Source organism: Octopus bimaculoides, chromosome 3 (assembly GCF_046866305.1).
Source record: "Octopus bimaculoides isolate indiv1 chromosome 3, ASM4686630v1, whole genome shotgun sequence".
In the NCBI taxonomy this organism is placed as follows: domain Eukaryota; kingdom Metazoa; phylum Mollusca; class Cephalopoda; order Octopoda; family Octopodidae; genus Octopus; species Octopus bimaculoides.
Window position 1 is genome coordinate 132,954,966 of NC_142930.1, and position 18,927 is coordinate 132,973,892.

At 39.9% G+C, this 18,927-nt stretch overlaps 1 protein-coding gene across 2 annotated transcripts in view; it reads left to right on the forward strand.

Moving 5' to 3' along the window:
- Positions 1–1,294: 1,294 nt before the first annotated feature.
- LOC106873906 (DIS3-like exonuclease 2) overlaps positions 1,295–18,927 on the forward strand; it is an 86,815-nt gene continuing 69,182 nt past the window's right edge. For both annotated transcript variants that reach the window (XM_014921435.3, XM_014921436.3), the window contains exon 1: positions 1,295–1,538. The gene's annotated coding sequence lies outside the window, so the exon portion shown is untranslated. The remainder of the gene's footprint in view (positions 1,539–18,927) is intronic.

An 18,927-nucleotide genomic window follows, 5' to 3' on the forward strand; every position in this document is an offset into this window, starting at 1 on the left:
ATCCACAGTCACATATAGAAAAATTAATAAGTAAATCCACAATAAATAAGTATAATATAATACACTTTGGTTCTTTTCTCTAAAACTATATATTTAAATATTTTATACTGTGAAACTTTTTAATTTTAATTTTTGATAAATTGAATTTAATTGAGATTTTACCTGTAAATTTGGATTTTTATCCCTAATATTATTATTATTATTATTATTTGCCTTACCTTCGAAACGCCTAGTTAGAATAGAGGCAGCTGACGAAGGATTAATTCCAAGTGGCTATCTGTTTTCCTATATGTTCGTTCCGTGGTCTGTAGTTCATTGTTCTAACATCCTGTACCCTGATATGCATCTATATACACATGTAGATGTAAGTATGTACATATATGTGTGTATACATGCATATATATTCTTTGTATTATATATATATATATATATATATATATATATATATATATATATATATATATATATACAACTGGCTTCTTTCACTTTCCTTGTACCAAATCCACTCACAAGGCTTTAGTTAGGGAGCAAGCTTCTTATCACACAGACACTCCTGCGCCTCTACACACCCACATGAATGTATATATATATATATATATATATATATATATACCTAAATATATATATATATATATAATTGCAGCGTGGAAGGTGTTTATAAGCCATTTAAAATAACACACAAAATCCGTTAGATTCACTTCAACATTTAAATTTAATTTGTCAAAATATTTTCGTCACTTTGAGACCGCGACCTGTTCACTGACAAAATTCTGTGCTAGAATTTTGTCAGTGAACAGGTCGCGGTCTCAAAGCGACGAAAATATTTTAACAAATTAAATTTAAATGTTGAAGTGAATCTAACGGATTTTGTGTGTTATTTCAAATGGCTTATAAACACCTTCCACGCTGCAATTGTTTTCGTTCCAGCACACGATCTCAGATCAGGTCACTTGCTATGCAAGTACATCTCCGTAATATATATATATATATATATATATATATATATATATATATATATATATGCACATACACCTGGAGTGAGAGAACTGTGTGTGTGTGTGTGTGTGTGTGTGTGTGCGTGTGTGTGTGTGTGTGTGTGTGTGTGTGTGTGTGTGTGTGTGCGTGTGTGTGTGAAAGAGAAACAGTGTGAGAGAAATGCATACACACACACACATACGCACACCACATAAACCAACTCGCCCACAACTACATTCACACATTACTCTTCACTCGAAGTAATTCACTTGAAGCTCCCGGTAGCAGCCAGCAATTGTGTAGACTACGCGAGTTAAGCAGTTGTTTATAGTTCATCGTTTCTGATCATTTCTAAAAATTTGTGGCAGCTGTTTTTTTTTTTTTTAGACTTACACCAAATTTTTAACTTTAGCTCGCTGCCTTGACACATATAATATATACATACCTATTCATAAATATATATTGAAATATATATATTTATTTATACATATACACACACATATATGCATTGCATTTTTAGCCTTTACTTTTATGCTCATCACAACTTCAAGACTAAAACATCGGTTAGTATTATTATATTTAATCTTATCAAATTTTCTTTGTATTCTATATGTATATAATTACGCTTGTGTTTATTAACATATTTGTAATTCTGATTATAATTATTCTTATTTTTATTCGTGATTTGAAGGGAGAGAGAATTGTTAATGATTGATTCTTTATTCTCTTTTTTTTTTAATGGTAACGAAATCCCGTTAATCTATAAATTTTCATCGATTTGTATTTGCTTATTTTTACCTCCATTCCTACACACAAGTATATTCTGAACTGTGTATAAACAGATAGATATATACATATACATAAAGGGCCTTCTTGGTAGCATTATAGGCCACCGGGGCAAATCAATGTACTAGGGCCTATATCATTTATTTGACAGTAAACTACAACATACATAAATCAGAAGTGGGCCCGTAGACTTCTAAGGTACCCGGGCAACTGTCCAGTATGCCCATATTTTAAGACGGCTTTGCATAGACACATACTCTCTCTATATATATCTGTTTGTATATATAGGTAATTTTGGATTTTGTCCCTAATATTATTATTATTATATATATATATATATATACGCACACAAGTACACGAGACCCTGCTGTTGTTGCATAATATTTGTGTATTTGTGTGCGTGTGTATATATATATATATATATATATATATATATGGTGTGGGGGAGCACAATGAGGAGTTTTTATTGAATTTTTGACAAAATATATATTTTTTATAAATGTTTACTACTTTAGAAAAGCTATATAAGCTAAGGAATTGGCTTTCCCGAAATGCATTAAAAGCGTTATAACAATCTGATCACTTTCTGAAAAATAAATCGCTGTTCTCTTTGAGCGTATAAAAGATAAATTTGGATGGGGCAAAATGAGTAAGACAAGTTAAGGTAATTTTACTGCTTTGGTTCTCCAGAATTACATTTGAAAACAGACTCATATACATCGATATTCATCAGAAATGAAAAAAAAAAAAATTAATATCTAGGTCAAATGAAAGAGGATTAGGGGAAAATGGCAAATGATATGAAATTAACGAAAGTCGACTAAATAAAAAAAAGAGAAAAGAAAATATTCCCTCTAGCTTCTTCACGATCTGCTGGAGTGATATTATATTTACACGCCATACAGTTAAAGAGGAATTAGTCATTACTCATTTTACCCCACTTTAGACATTATTTTTTTGAAACTTGAAAATTATCAAATTAGATATTAGTGTGGGGAAAACAATGACCTGGAATCCAACGGAGAAAAGAATTAAATACCAAAATTTATCCAGATACTTAATTCTCAACCTCAATTGCAATCGGGTCAAAGTTGAGGGAAAATTTCTTGAAAAATATGTACTTGTCATTTGTTTATGTTTAGGACTCTGAACTTCAACAACAACTAAGCTGACTAATTTTTATTCCTAAATATAATGTAGCAATACAAAATGATGATGCAATACTTGTTTCAAACAGGTATTGCGAAAATAACGAGAAATAAGAAATTATTCATTTTACCCCGTTTACTAATTTTGTCTCCCCACCACCTTTATGTAAACCAGTTTTATACACACACACACACACAGACATTTTGTAAACATAAAGCAACGAAACATATGATATTGTTGCATGATATTTATCTATTTCTATAATGATGTAAACACTTGGTTCTTCAAAAAAAAAAAAAAAACAAAGAAAAATCTTAACAATTTCATTGTTGTTTTTTGTATTGCAATATTTTCTGTTATTGCTCCGTGGTAAATATAGGAAAACAAATATCTATGTAACAAACCATCTTTATTATTAATATTATTAACAGAAATCAATAGTATTTTATTATTATTATTACTATTTTGATAAGTTAATCTCTCGTTAGTTTCTGCTACTCCCGATGCTTAGCTTCCAAACCTTTAAGGAATGGCGTTATTCATAATGCTAACCATTTTTCATGCTTTAGCCATTTACTATTATTATTATTATTTCTTTTTGTATTAAACACACAACTTTCTTTCTAGACGTCATCCAACATTGATTTTCGTCCACTATTTTCATTTTCACTTTTCCCAATTTTTAATGATTACCGTAGTTAGTTAACAGTGTAAATAAAAGCACAAATCCCTTTCGTTGATGTCTGTAAAAAGCATAAATTATTTAGTGATGTCAAGTTGTTTAAAAGTCCTTTCTTTTTCGATCTAACTTTCTACAAAGAAATCAGAAACTGTACATAACTTCCACAATGTATATCGGATCAATGTTTTTACCATCAACACACGTATACTCTACTAAAGTTACCTTACAAACCCTGCACTTTTGATATGCTTAACCCCTTTTGCTCTAAATTTCATTGTTGCCCTTATTTCCTTTACTAAACTTTAATCACTATTTAGCTCATTTTGTTTATTCTTATGGGAAATATTTCACAAAATTCGCCTCTTCTTTACGAAGTACTCATCAAAAGGGTGTCACGTACTTTAGAGAAAGATAGACGGTGAAGAAGAATTTTCAAAAATATTTGACGGTCCGATTCGTTTCGATCTTTGCACATTCGCAATATGTATAAATCGCGCGCATGCGCAAAGGAATTTCAACCCAGCTATTGCTTTCCAATTGTAACCATTCCTACTTTTCTTCAGGAATTTGACTTTCTTTGTTTCAAATTAACCTCACCAAAGCGTTCCGACCCTAAATTCTAAAAACGTAGACTAAATAATGTACATCATGAATTATTAAAAATTTTATTGAATATTATTTTATTGCATTAGCAATAGGCAAAATAATCAGACCGTCAACTATTGGTTTTCAAAAGGTTCTTGTTTCAGACCATAAACTCCTGAATTCCATGTCAAGTTCCCTTTCAAGAGTAAAAAAATACTTCTTGGTTGTCTAACGAAGCAGAGTATATAGGGTGCGTCAGCTATTTGAAAAATGTTTACCTTACGGTAAACAAAAATATCAGAAAAGCCAACAGGCGTGGTTTTATGGTAAGAAGCTTGCTGCCCAACCACATGACTCCTGGTTCAGTCCCACTGCGTGGCACCTTAGTCCAGTGTCTTTTACTATAGCCTTGGGCTGACCAAAGCCCTGTGAGTGGATTTTGTACACGGAAACTGAAAGGAGCCATCATATATATATATATATATATATATATATATACACACACACACACACACATACAAGACTTACGGAATGGAGTAAGATAAGACCCAAGCTACAAATGTTTCATAGTAAGCATAACCTCAGAAATGGTAAAAATCCAAGCGAGGTGTATACCACCGGCTACTCTTCAGGATTGCTTGAAGCTAACTTTCTTCCTACATCTTGATCCATGGATTTTCACCTGTGCTATTGGAGCACTAAGAACACCGTCCAAGCATGATCATTGCCAGAGCAGCTGTCTGGCTTCCGTGCCAGTGGCACGTAAATAGCACCATTTGAGCGTGATCGTTACCAGCGTCGCCTTACTGGCACTTGTGCCGGTGGCATGTGAAAAAACATTCGAGCGAGGTCGTTGCCAGTGCCGCTGGACTGGCTCCTGTGCAGGTGGCACGTAAAAAACACCATTTTGAGCGTGGTTGTTGCCAGTACCACCTGGTTGGCCTTCGTGCCGGTGGCACGTAAAAGCGCCCACTACACTCTCGGAGTGGTTGGCATTAGGAAGGGCATCCAGCTGTAGAAACTCTGCCAGATCAAATTGGAGCCTGGTGCAGCCATCTGGTTCGCCAGTCCTCAGTCAAATCGTCCAACCCATGCTAGCATGGAAAGCAGACGTTAAACGATGATGATGATGATACATACATATATATATGTGTGTGTGTTTATTATTCCTAACCTAGCAGTTCAGTAAAAATGACTGATAAAATACCAAGCTTAAAAAAAGTAGCCCATCATATATATATATATATATATACAAGAGTTACAGAATGGAGTAGGTAAGATCCAGGCTACATATGTTTCATAGCAAGCGTAACTTCAGAAGTGGTAAAAATCCAAGCAAGGTGTATACCACTGGATATTCTTCAAGCCAAGGACTTCTTGATTAAATTAAAGGTTACATCGTCGCAAGGAGGTTCATGTTGACGCATGGAAAATTCAATCAGATTCAAATTTAATCAAGATATCCTTGGCCTGTAGAGTACCTACCTGATGGTATACACCTCACTTGGATTTTTACTACTTCTGAGGTTCTGCCTGCTATGAAATATATGTAGCCTGGATTTTACCTACTCCAATCCATTACTCTTGTATTCTTATTCGCACACCTGGCAACCCTGGTCACCTACCATGAAATATAAAAAGAACTCTTTCAGCTTATACTTCGCTATGGAAAAAATCCACAATTTTCCCTCTCGATAAACCACTATTGTCCCTGAAAGTTGTTTTGTTTTTTCATATATATTATGGATTGCTTGAAGCTAACTTTCTTTCAACTTCTCAATGCCTGGATCTTACATTTTGGCTCCTGTGCGGGTGGTACATAAAATACACCATTTTGAGCATGGCCGTTGCCAGTACCGCCTGACTGGCCTTTGTGCCGGTGGCACGTAAAAAGCACTCACTACACTCTCTGAGTGGTTGGCGTTAGGAAGGGCATCCAGCTGTAAAAACTCTGCCAAATCAGATTGGAGCCTGGTGTAGCCATCTGGTTTCACCAGTCCTCAGTCAAATCATCCAACCCATGGTAGCATGGAAAGCGGACATTAAATGACGACGAGGATGATGATGATATATATATATAATATAATATAATATATATATATATTAATACGAAGCAAATACTTCACAAGAAATTATTTTCACACTGGTGGCTGCTATGATTTCGACGCAAAACGAATCAGTTGCAGCACAGACATCAACACGACAGGTGGGGGCTCTCCATCATGATAATTCATGGTGAAGAATGTGAGGCTATTATGCCAGTCCAGAAACCGGTCCACGTGTGTCCAAATACTTGAATGTATGTTGAGAGATTGTCTTAGTCCATTTGCCTTCGGACGGTTGATTTCTGTAGTTATTATCAGTGTATTTTGGTGATTTAAATAAGAGTTTTGACTGTTATTTCCAGCAGGTAGACATACTTACTGTGTCCTTTGATTAATTTTAATATATATATATATATATATATATATATATATATATATATATATATGTGTGTGTGTTTGTGTGTGTGTGTGTTTGTGTGTGTGTGTGTTTGTGTGTGTGTGTGTGTGTGTGTCCTATCACTGCTTGACAACCCATGTTGGTGCGTTTATGCCTGCTAACTTAGCAGTTCAGTAAAAGCAACTGATAGAATAAGTACCAAGCTTAAAAAAAGATACTGAGGTTGTATTCACTTGACTAAAATTTAAACAAAGTAGTGCTCCAGCATGGCTGCAGTCTAATGACTGAAACAAGTAAAAGATAAAAGCTAGCTAACAAATTCTTTTATAGACTTTTGTACAGATATTCTGTGCGAGATCATTGCCAGTGCCGCCGAACTGGCTCCTGTGCAGGTGGCACGTAAAATACACCATTTTGAGCGTGGTCGTTGCCAGTACCGCCTGACTGGCCTTCGTGCCGGTGGCACGTAAAAGCACCTACTACACTCTCAGAGTGGTTGGCATTAGGAAGGGCATCCAGCTGTAGAAACTCTGCCAAATCAGATTAGAGCCTGGTGTTGCCATCTGGTTTCACCAGTCCTCAGTCAAATCGTCCAACCCATGCTAGCATGGAAAGCGGATGGTAAACGACGATGGTGATGATGATGATGACATAACAAACAGCTATTCAATAAACTCACAGGCGATCTTTATTCATGTTGATTATAACATCCTCAGTAGCAGACATCAACAAGTTCTTGGTATTGTGGGCATGCTTGTTGGTTTTCCTCACAACAACATTCCAGACTTAGTAGTCTAGGGGTGTAGGTCAGGAGAGCTACAAAGCCAAACATTAGGGATACCATGACAATGAAAGTTTTCCATCATTCACTCTTGGGTCATGCAGGTTGTATGAGAAGGAGCAAGCTTGCTATAACATGTACAGCCTTCCCCAAGCAACACTCAGTCTACATCTTGACAACTGTCTTGATTGTTTTGAAGTAGCCTACTGCACTGACCCTAAGATCTTATTGGGTAAAAGTGAGGTAGGCACTTTTGAGAAGCTTGCTTGCCAAAGACATGGTTCTGGGTTCAGTCCCACTGCACAGTACCTTGGGCAAGTGTCTTTTACTATAGCCCCTGGCAGACCAAAGTTTTATGAGAGGATTTGGTAGAAAGAAACTGAAAAAGCACGCCATATATATATGTGTGTGTATATATATATATATATGTGTGTGTATATATATATATATATATGTGTGTGTGTATATATACATATATATATATGTGTGTATATATCATCATCATCATCATCATCATCGTTTTAACGTCCGCTTTCCATGCTAGCATGGGTTGGACGATTTGACTGAGGACTGGTGAAACCGGATGGCAACACCAGGCTCCAGTCTGATTTGGCAGAGTTTCTACAGCTGGATGCCCTTCCTAACGCCAACCACTCAGAGAGTGTAGTGGGTGCTTTTACGTGTCACCCGCACGAAAACGGCCACGCTCGAAATGGTGTCTTTTATGTGCCACCCGCACAAGCCAGTCCAGGGGCACTGGCAACGATCTCGCTCGAAAATCCTACAGGAGCCAGTCAGGCGGTACTGGCAACGGCCACGCTCAAAATGGTGCATCTCATGTGCCACCCGCACAAGAACCAGTCCAGGGGCACTGGCAACGATCTTACTTGGCTTGCCGGGTCTTCTCACGCACAGCCCATTTCCAAAGGTCTCGGTCCGTAGTCATCGCCTCGGTGAGGCCCAATGTACGAAGGTCTTGCCTCACCACCTCAGCCCAGGTCTTCCTGGGCCTACCTCTTCCACGGGTTCCCTCAACTGTTAGGGTGTGGCACTTTTTCACGCAGCTATCCTCCTCCATTCTCACCACATGTCCATACCAGCGCAATCGTCTCTCTTGCACGCCACAACTGATGCTTCTAATGTTCAGCTTTTCTCTCAAGATACTTACACTCTGACGGGTATTCACATTGACATTACACATCCAACGGAGCATACTGGCTTCATTCCTTGCGAGCTTACGTATGTCCTCAGCAGTTACAGCCCATGTTTCACTGCCATGTAGCATGGTTGTTCGTACGCATGCGTCATACAGTCTGCCTTTTACTCTGAGTGAGAGTCCCTTTGTCGCCAGCAGGGGTAAGAGCTCTCTAAACTTTGCCCAGGCTATTCTTATTCTAGCAGCTACACTTTCAGCGCACCCACCCCCACTACTAACTTGGTCGCCCAGATAGCGGAAGCTATCGACTACCTCTAGTTTTTCACCCTGGAATGAGATAGAAGTTGTTTCCTGTTTGTTTGCAGTCTTTATTGCACCTGAACATCTGCCACAAACAAAAACTAACTTGCTAGTTAACCTGCCTTTGATGTTGCTGCACCTCTTATGTGTCCATAGCTTGCACCGGGTACATCTTATAGAGTTACTACCTACTCCTTTTCTACATACTGAGCAGGGCCATCTACCTGAAGGGGTTTGTGTTTTATCTACCTTCCTACTTATTAGGATTTTGGTTTTAGCTAGGTTGACTCTAAGGCCCTTCAATTCTAGACCTTGCTTCCACACCTGAAACTTCTCCTCTAGTTCTGATAGTGACTCCGCAATTAGGGCAAGGTCATCAGCATAGAGGAGCTCCCAGGGGCAACCTGTCTTGAACTCCTCTGTGATTGCCTGGAGGACTATGGTAAATAATAGGGGGCTGAGGACGGAACCTTGGTGGACCCCTACCTCTACCCGGAATTCATTGCTGTACTCATTTCCAACCCTCACCTTACTGGCCGCATCTCTGTACATGGCTCGCACAGCTCTCACTAGCCATTCTTCTATCCCAAGTTTCCTCATTGACCACCAGATAAGGGATCGGGGGACCCTGTCAAAGGCTTTCTCCATGTCAACGAAAGCCAGGTACAGAGGTTTATCCTTGGCTAGGTATTTCTCTTGCAACTGTCTCACTAGAAATAAGGCATCAGTAGTGCTTTTACCTGGCACGAACCCAAACTGCATCTCATCTAAATTGATTCGCTCCCTAATTAGTTGGGCTATGACCCTCTCTGTAACTTTCATAACCTGATCTAACAGCTTGATGCCTCTGTAATTATTTGTATCTAAAGCGTCCCCTTTACCTTTGTAGCAGTTGACTATGATGCTGCTACACCAGTCATAGGGTATGACTCCTTCGTGTATCACCTGGTTCGTAATACGGGTGACTAGGCTATAGCCAACACTGCCAGATATTTTGAGCATCTCTGCAGTGATTCCTGATGGGCCGGGGGCTTTCCCGGTCTTCATACTCTTAATTGCTTTATCTACCCTGGTACTATCAACTCGGATAGCTGGTCCCTCTATTGGGTCGACATAAGGCAGGCTCTCTTTCTCCCATTCATTCTCTTTATTAAGCAATCTATCGTAGTGGCATCTCCAGACCTCTTTCTTTGCATCCTCATTTAATGCAAGCGTACCATCATCCATGCGAACACATTTCTCTCCTACAACATCACTATTCTCTCTCCTACACTGTCTTGCAACCCGAAATACCTCGAGTCTTTGGTCCTCACAGCGCAGAACATTGGCAAATCTTTCCTTATCTGCTTCCCCTCTGGCTAAATAAACCTGTCGCCTAGCCTCCCTTCTGGCACATTGGTACAATTCCCTGCTACCACCGTTCTTCCAGTCCTTCCAAGCTTGTTTCTTTTGTCTAATAGCCCTGTCTACCTCCTTGTTCCACCACCACGTTACTCTGGGTTGGGAGGGGACCTTACACCACCCACAAATCTGGTCGGTGGCTTTCAACAGGTTGTCCCGCAGAAATCTCCAATTGTCTTCCACGTTGTATGATGCTATATCCCCTTCTATTTCGTTAAATGCTTCAAGTAACTTGTCTCTAAGTCTCTGTCCGTTTGCAGGGTCTTTAAGCTTCCACACCCTTCTTCTCCAAGCCTGTCTAATTCTGGGCACCCATTTTGCCTTGATCCCAAAGTCGCTAACTACTAATCTATGTTGTGGGGTACATTCTTCGCCAGGGTAGGTTTTGGCATTTATAAGCCGCCCTCTTTCCCTATTTCTGGCGAGGATGTAGTCGATTTGGCTAGAGTGTCTGCCGGAGCGGTAGGTGACTAGGTGACTGGCAGGTTTCCTGAAGTTGGTATTGCAGACCATAAGATTGGTTGCATCACAGAACTCCAGCAGTCTGGTTCCCTCCTCGTTGCGGGAACCGAAGCCATAGCCTCCATGTATGCCATGGAAGCCCCCAGCACGACGTCCGACATGACCGTTGAAGTCTCCAGCCACAAAGAGAAGGTCCCTGTCACTCGTCGACGAGGTAGTTTGCAAGAGGGTGTCATAGAATTGGTCTTTCAGACCATCTGGTAGCCCAGGTTGAGGTGCATAGGCTGAGATGACAGTAGCTAATCTATGATGAAGCACTAGTCTGATCTTAAGTACTCTGTCACTTACTCTAACGACCTCGATTACCTTATCCACCCATTTCTCCGCTAGAAGTATTCCTACGCCCCCGACCCCGTCAGTGTTCCCTGCCCAGAAAATCTTGTACCTGTGTTCTTTGCCTGTGAGGAACCTTGCAGAACCTCCTCTCCATCTTACTTCCTGGATGCAGCACATATCTACACATCTCCGTTCAAGCATCTCAACAATTTCACCAGATCTACCTTTCAGCGTGCCGACGTTGAGAGTGCCAATCCTAACAGTATGGGTGTTGGGGGTGTGGGCCTGTAGCCTGGGAAGAGGAAAAGCAGTGTCGTGTACCTGAAAAGAAAACTTGCAATTGGAAGAATTCATAAGCAAAACATTACCTACAACCTGCAAACATTTCTCAACCTTAATGCGCTACCCAAAGGTAGGGGAGAGGATGGCCAAGGCCACTAGATGGGTTCCGGGAGACAGCCGAGGTTGACAGGATGACAAAGGGATGAACTTCCGGTGGAGGGGGCGGGATGACAGAGGAATGAACTTCCGGTGGAGGGGGTGGGATGACAGAGGAATGAACTTCCGGTGGAGGTGGTGGGATGACAGAGGAATGAACTTCCGGTGGAGGGGTGGGATGACAGAGGAATGAACTTCCGGTGGAGGGGGTGGGATGACAGAGGAATGAACTTCCGGTGGAGGGGTGGGATGACAGAGGAATGAACTTCCGGTGGAGGGGTGGGATGACAGAGGAATGAACTTCCGGTGGAGGGGGCGGGATGACAGAGAAATGAACTTCCGGTGGAGGGGGTGGGATGGCAGAGGAATGAACTTCCGGTGGAGGGGGTGGGATGACAGAGGAATGAACTTCCGGTGGAGGGGGTGGGATGACAGAGGAATGAACTTCCGGTGGAGGGGGTGGGATGACAGAGGAATGAACTTCCGGTGGAGGGGGTGGGATGGCAGAGGAATGAACTTCCGGTGGAGGGGGTGGGATGACAGAGGAATGAACTTCCGGTGGAGGGGGTGGGATGGCAGAGGAATGAACTTCCGGTGGAGGGGGTGGGATGACAGAGGAATGAAACTTCCGGTGGAGGGGGTGGGATGACAGAGGGATGACAGACGAATGAACTTCCGGTGGATGGGGTGGGATGACAGAGGAATGAACTTCCGGTGGAGGGGGTGGGATGGCAGAGGAATGAACTTCCGGTGGAGGGGGTGGGATGACAGAGGAATGAACTTCCGGTGGAGGGGGTGGGATGGCAGAGGAATGAACTTCCGGTGGAGGGGGTGGGATGACAGAGGAATGAACTTCCGGTGGAGGGGGTGGGATGGCAGAGGAATGAACTTCCGGTGGAGGGGGTGGGATGGCAGAGGAATGAACTTCCGGTGGAGGGGGTGGGATGACAGAGGAATGAAACTTCCGGTGGAGGGGGTGGGAGGGCGGGTTACCGCCAGCGAGTAGAGAGGGCTCTTAATTGTAGATTTTAAATATTTGAGAGACAACAATGCATAAATCGTAATTTTTTTTAAAAGAGCAATGAATTCTGGGTGATTAGAATATAACGTAGCATGAATTTAGGAAGCTTAGAAAATGAATAAGCATGAATTTAAGACAACAACTGAATTCAATTGAATTTCATGGAGAGAAACAAGAAAGCGCAAGGTATTGAGATGTTTGAGGCCGTAAATAAATAAAAATCTCTATCTTATCTGCATCTTGGGTATTTCGTCGTAGTACGTCAGCGAGATAATTTAGAATGGGTTTCTCATTTATATATAGCCAGAACCTGAAGACCTTAAAGGAAAAACTACGAAGGGGGAGAGAGAGGATGGAGGGGTAGACAGAGGCATGGCGGGAGAAAAGATCATCATCATCATCATCATATATATATATAAAGAGAGAGAGAGAGAGAGAGAGGGAGAGGGGGGACCAGTCAAGCAGCACATCACGCTGTAATTCTTGGGCTGAGAAATCAACACTTAAAAGCCATAATTTTAAGGAGCGATAAGAATTTTTGAATAAAGGAAAATGGGTAGTGGTGGTGGGTAGGTACCGCCAGCGAGTAGAGAGGGCTCTTAATTGTAGATTTTAAATATTTGAGAGACAACAATGCATAAATCGTAATTTTTTAAAAGAGCAATGAATTCTGGGTGATTAGAATATAACGTAGCATGAATTTAGGAAGCTTAGAAAATGAATAAGCATGAATTTAAGACAACAACTGAATTCAATTGAATTTCATGGAGAGAAACAAGAAAGCGCAAGGTATTGAGATGTTTGAGGCCGTAAATAAATAAAAATCTCTATCTTATCTGCATCTTGGGTATTTCGTCGTAGTACGTCAGCGAGATAATTTAGAATGGGTTTCTCATTTATATATAGCCAGAACCTGAAGACCTTAAAGGAAAAACTACGAAGGGGGAGAGAGAGGATGGAGGGGTAGACAGAGGCATGGCGGGAGAAAAGATCATCATCATCATCATCATATATATATATAAAGAGAGAGAGAGAGAGAGAGAGGGAGAGGGGGGACCAGTCAAGCAGCACATCACGCTGTAATTCTTGGGCTGAGAAATCAACACTTAAAAGCCATAATTTTAAGGAGCGATAAGAATTTTTGAATAAAGGAAAATATATATTATGATTGACCGTTGACTGAACACTATTCAATTTTTTTTCTCTGTGTTTTTCTCCTTGTCTCCGTATTCTTTCTGTTGAAGAGCGTAGCTTGAAACGTCAAAGACTTTCCGTATTCCCGAGCGTCATACTAATATATACTTTTGTTATTTACACCACCTGTCCTCGTCTGTTGTTATTATTTGTATATTCTCCCATATATATATATATATATATATATATATATATATATATATATATATATGTATATATATATATATATATATATGTATATACATACATACATATATATATATATGTATATACATACATACATAGTGTGTGTGTGTTTGTGTCTCCTTGTCTTGACATTGTGTAATAGTTGTAAATGAGTGTCATTGTCATACAAGCAGTGTCATTAATTTCCAATATTCTGTGACAATGTGTCTTGTCATAGAATATCCGCCTCAACAAAATTCATCTGACCCATGCAAGCATGGAAAAGTGGACATTAAAAGATGACAATGATGAAATCATCATCATAGAGAAAACTGTTTTGATGAGGGAGCCTCTGCATAGACCGAACCTGCTAGAGACAGATGCTACATCTCCCTTATACAAGGGGGTACTAAAAAGTTCCTGGCTTTGAGTAAAAGAAAATACAGGCAGATCAGTTAATTATGATTCTATTCAACATATTCCCTTCTCAGATTCACATAACTGCTGCAGCAGTCCTTCAGTTTTTCTAAGTCCTGGCCTTTCACGATACCCTTAAAGCCAGGAACTTTTCAGTACCCCCTTGTGCACACTGGAACAAAAGGAACACACTGAATAAAGTACCCATTGGATCTCTCTTCTCAAAAATAAGATGGAGTGATTTATGGCCTTGAATGTTTTTGATTGTAACTTTACTTGACTTGATCTGAGCTAACTTGACACTAAACAACAATAGGCTTAAAATGAAAGTATTTTGTCTCGTACAAGTTCCAGTCTTATCTAACTGGCATGGTCAAGGTTTCTTTCTTCATCACAATCATTAAATATCAAGATATAGGTGCAGGAGTGGCTGTGTGGTAAATAGCTTGCTTACCAACCACACGGTTCCAGGTTCATTCCCAGTGCATGGCACCTTGGGCGAGTGTCTTTTACTATAGCCTCGGGCCAACCAAAACCTTGTGAGTGGATTTGGTAGATGGAAACTGAAAGAAGCCCGTCGTATATATGTGTATATATATGTATGTTTGTGTGTCTGTGTTTGTCCCCCCAGCATTGCTTGACAACCAATGGTGGTGTGTTTACGTCCCTGTAACTTAGTGGTTCGGCGAAAGAGACCAATAGAATAAGTACTAGGCTTCCAAAGAATAAGTCCTGGGGTCAATTTGCTTTACTAAAGGTGGTGCTCCAGCATGGCTGCAGTCAAATGGCTGAAACAAGTAAAAGAGTATATAAACATCATTGCAATTTAAACAGATCATCATCATCATTTAATGTCTACTTTTCCATGCTTGCATAGATCAAACAGAATTTGTTGAGTCAGATTTTCTACAGCTATTTCCAAGAAAGCAAATATTTCCCAATGGCCAGGCATGTTTTTCATGGCAGACTGAAAATGAACAAGCCAGCTTGTATGATGATGATATTTATTTACAACCATCATGTGATGTCCAGAGAAGAGTTGTTGTTGTTGCTGGCACTCCGTCGCTTACGACGTCGAGGGTTCCAGTTGATCCGATCAATGGAACAGCCTACTCGTGAAATTAACATGCAAGTGGCTGAGCACTCCACAGACACGTGTACCCTTAACGTAGTTCTCGGGGATATTCAGCGTGACACAGTGTGAATAGGCTGACCCTTTGAATTGCAGGCACAACAGAAACAGGAAGTAAGAGTGAGAGAAAGTTGTGGTGAAAGAGTACAGCAGGGTTCACCACCATCCCCTGCCGGAGCCTCGTGGAGCTTTAGGTGTTTTCGCTCAATAAACACTCACAACACCCGGTCTGGGAATCAAAACCGCGATCCTATGACCGCGAGTCCGCTGCCCTAACCACTGGGCCATTGCGCCTCCACATCCAGAGAAGAGTATACATGCACAAATACATACATATACGACAGGCTTCCTTCAGTTTGTGTACATTGTGCATGAAGGAGGAAATGTGAGGAAGAGAAGAGATGTAGATATGTAGTTTGGTTTTTTGGGGTAGGGTGTGTGAGAAGTTTTCTTGCTACACATGAGTGGTTTGTTGGGGTAGGGTGTGTGAAAAGTTTTTTTGTTACGTGTGGGTGGAACACACAGGTTGGTGGGGGTGGGAGTTAGTGGATAGCAATGATACAGTGAAACAGGGCCAAGAGGACAAGATTGGGGAGTGGGACGTAAGCATAGAGCATGAAGTAGACATGTGAGGAAGAGAAGAGATGTGGAGATGTAGTTTGGTTTGTTGGGGTAGGGAGTATGGAAAGTTTTCTTATGTGTGAGTGGAACACACAGCGCTTCTAGAACTCAGTTTACTGATGTGAGCATGTCTTCCCAAGAACCTCCTATCACCAGGCATCTTGCTCTTTCTGAGTTAGCTTTAGGGCAAGTTTTACTTTTACCATTGTTATTAGTTTATTTTAAGACATGAACAGTTCCATGTCAGTATCTAAATATGGTGCACAACCTTTCCTATGTCGTGATGATGATTTTTCTCATTGGCACAAAGCCATACATTTTGGTGGCTGATGTAATCGATTGGAATCAAATCAAGTATTTGACTGACACTTTATTTTATCAACCCCAGAAGGATGGAAGGCAAAGTCGAACTTAGTATCGTTTGAACTCTGAACATAAAGATCTGTAGTTACATATTGTAGAATGTGACACTCTAACATTTCTGCCAACAACCCTCATAATAAGTATTTCTTACATTGGCACAAGGCCACAAATTTGTAGAAAGGCAGTATAGTTGATAAGCTGATACCAGTATACATCTAGTACTAATTATAGTGAGCTGAAGTGGTGAAGTGCAAAGTTGATTACTAGTGTAATTTGAACTCAGAACATATATATGACTGATTCATTAATGAGGATCTTCTGTTATACTCAAAGGTTATCTGACAACCAGTGATATTTCATCACAACACTAATGCAAAGACATTTTGCTAGATCTGCTACAACTTCTCTTACTTCAGAATAAACAATTTTCATCCCTGTTGTTTAATTTAAGAAAATTAAAAAATTTTCATTGTATATTTCCTGTGATTGTGTGGCCAATATTTTTTTTTATTTTAGTTTACAAAATAGTTATAAGTCATCATCATCATCGTTTAATGTTTGCTTTCCATGCTGGCATGGGTTGGACGGTTTGACTGAGAACTGGCAAGCCTGGGGGCTGCACCAGGCTCCAATCTGATTTGGCAAGGTTTCTACAGCTGGATGCCCTTCCTAACAGCAACCACTCCGAGAGTGTAGTGGGTGCTTTTTAAAGAGCACAAGAGCTAGTCAGGCAGCACTGGCATTGGTCATGCTCGAATGGTGCTTTTTACGTGCCACCAGCATGGGTGCCAATCAGGCAGCACTGGTATCAGCCATGCTTGAATAGTGCATTTTATATGCCACTGGCACAGGTGCCAATTACACAGCACTGGTATCGGCCATGTTCAAATGGTGCTTTTTACGTGCCACCGGCATGGGTGCCAATCAGGCAGCACTGGTATCAACCATGCTTGAATGGTGCTCTTTACGTGCCACTGGCACAGTTGCCAGTCAGGTGGCACTGGCATCAGCCATGCTTGAATTGTGCTTTTTTATGAAAAGATAAATCCTTCTTGTTTATTATGATTATAATTTGGCTCACCTGTTTTATTTGGTTACTAAATGTAGAATGTTGTTAAATATATTGGATGAACATGGCCGATGCCAGTGCTGCCTGAGTGGCTCCTGTGCAGGTGGTATGTAAAATGCACCCACTACACTCAGAGTGGTTGGCATTAGGAGGGGCATCCAGCTGTAGAAACCTTACCAGATCAGACTGGAGCCTGGTGCAGCCTCTTGGCTTGCCAGTCCTCAGTCAAACCATCCAACCTATGCCAGTATAAAAAACAGACATTAAACAACGGTAATGATTATTAATTATATAGATGTTTATTCAATTTATTTTTAATTAGTGTTTGGTGAAAGTTGACGTTGAATGCCATTTTCACAATATCACAATAATATGACAAATATGTCAGTTTTGATATTTTATACTATGGTAATTTCATTGGATACATTTCACAGCTGGTTGCAGTGACCAGCTAGCAAAGTTGGTTCTTTTTTTTTTTTGCTACTTGTATGTGTGTGTCTAGTGTATGTGTGTTTGCTATTTAGCATCAATCATACTTCATTTCAGTTTTTATTTTAGCATCAAAGAAAAAAGATTTAACATTCTAAATTCAATTTCATCATCATCATCACCATGTAAAACATCACCATCATTGTCATCATCATTTATAATGAATTTAATTTCTGCCATACTATTTTGACATAGTTTAGACAGGTGTAATTGAGAAGTTTTCCATTACCCTTTGTTTTCATAATATTATCCATCAAATGTAATAATATAGATCTGATAAAAGTAACTCCAAATCAACTGTGACCTGTCTTTCTCTCCCAGTTACTCTCTAAATATCTCTTTTGTAACATCTGAACTGCTCTTACAATATTCAAATTGTCCCAAATCATTAAAAAAAAAGCTCCCTCACTTGTACTAATGTATTAATTTATTAAAAAAATTCCATGTGAAACAGTAAAAGTTTTTTTTAAAAACCTCCTTCCTTGGACTATATACAGGAATATATTAATCATTTAATCACTTTATGCAGACAAAATATTTCTGAAGGTCAAGGAACATAGAATAAAATAGAGGTAATTTCTCTTTTGAGTTTTATATGCTGTAAACATTTCCTGTGCAAAGATAGTCATCATTTTCAAGCTAAATATAATATGCTGTTTTCGTTAGCATACTTTGTTTAGCTTGGACTTTTAACCTATGACCGAGTGTTAGCCACTGGTCACACCAGAATTAGAGTAGCTAATTATAATAATATGGCTGAGGTAACAAAAATAAAAATCCCTCAGGATAGTTGTCTGTATACTAAATACAAACATGGCAAAGACTCATGTATGTCAAACTGAGTTGAAAAATATTGATATGTTGGGATTAATTGTGCAATAGACAAAACTCTGTGTAGAGGTTCTAAACAAACTCATCTAAGAGACAATCCCTTGTTTATAGATTTTTAAGCACATACTAGAG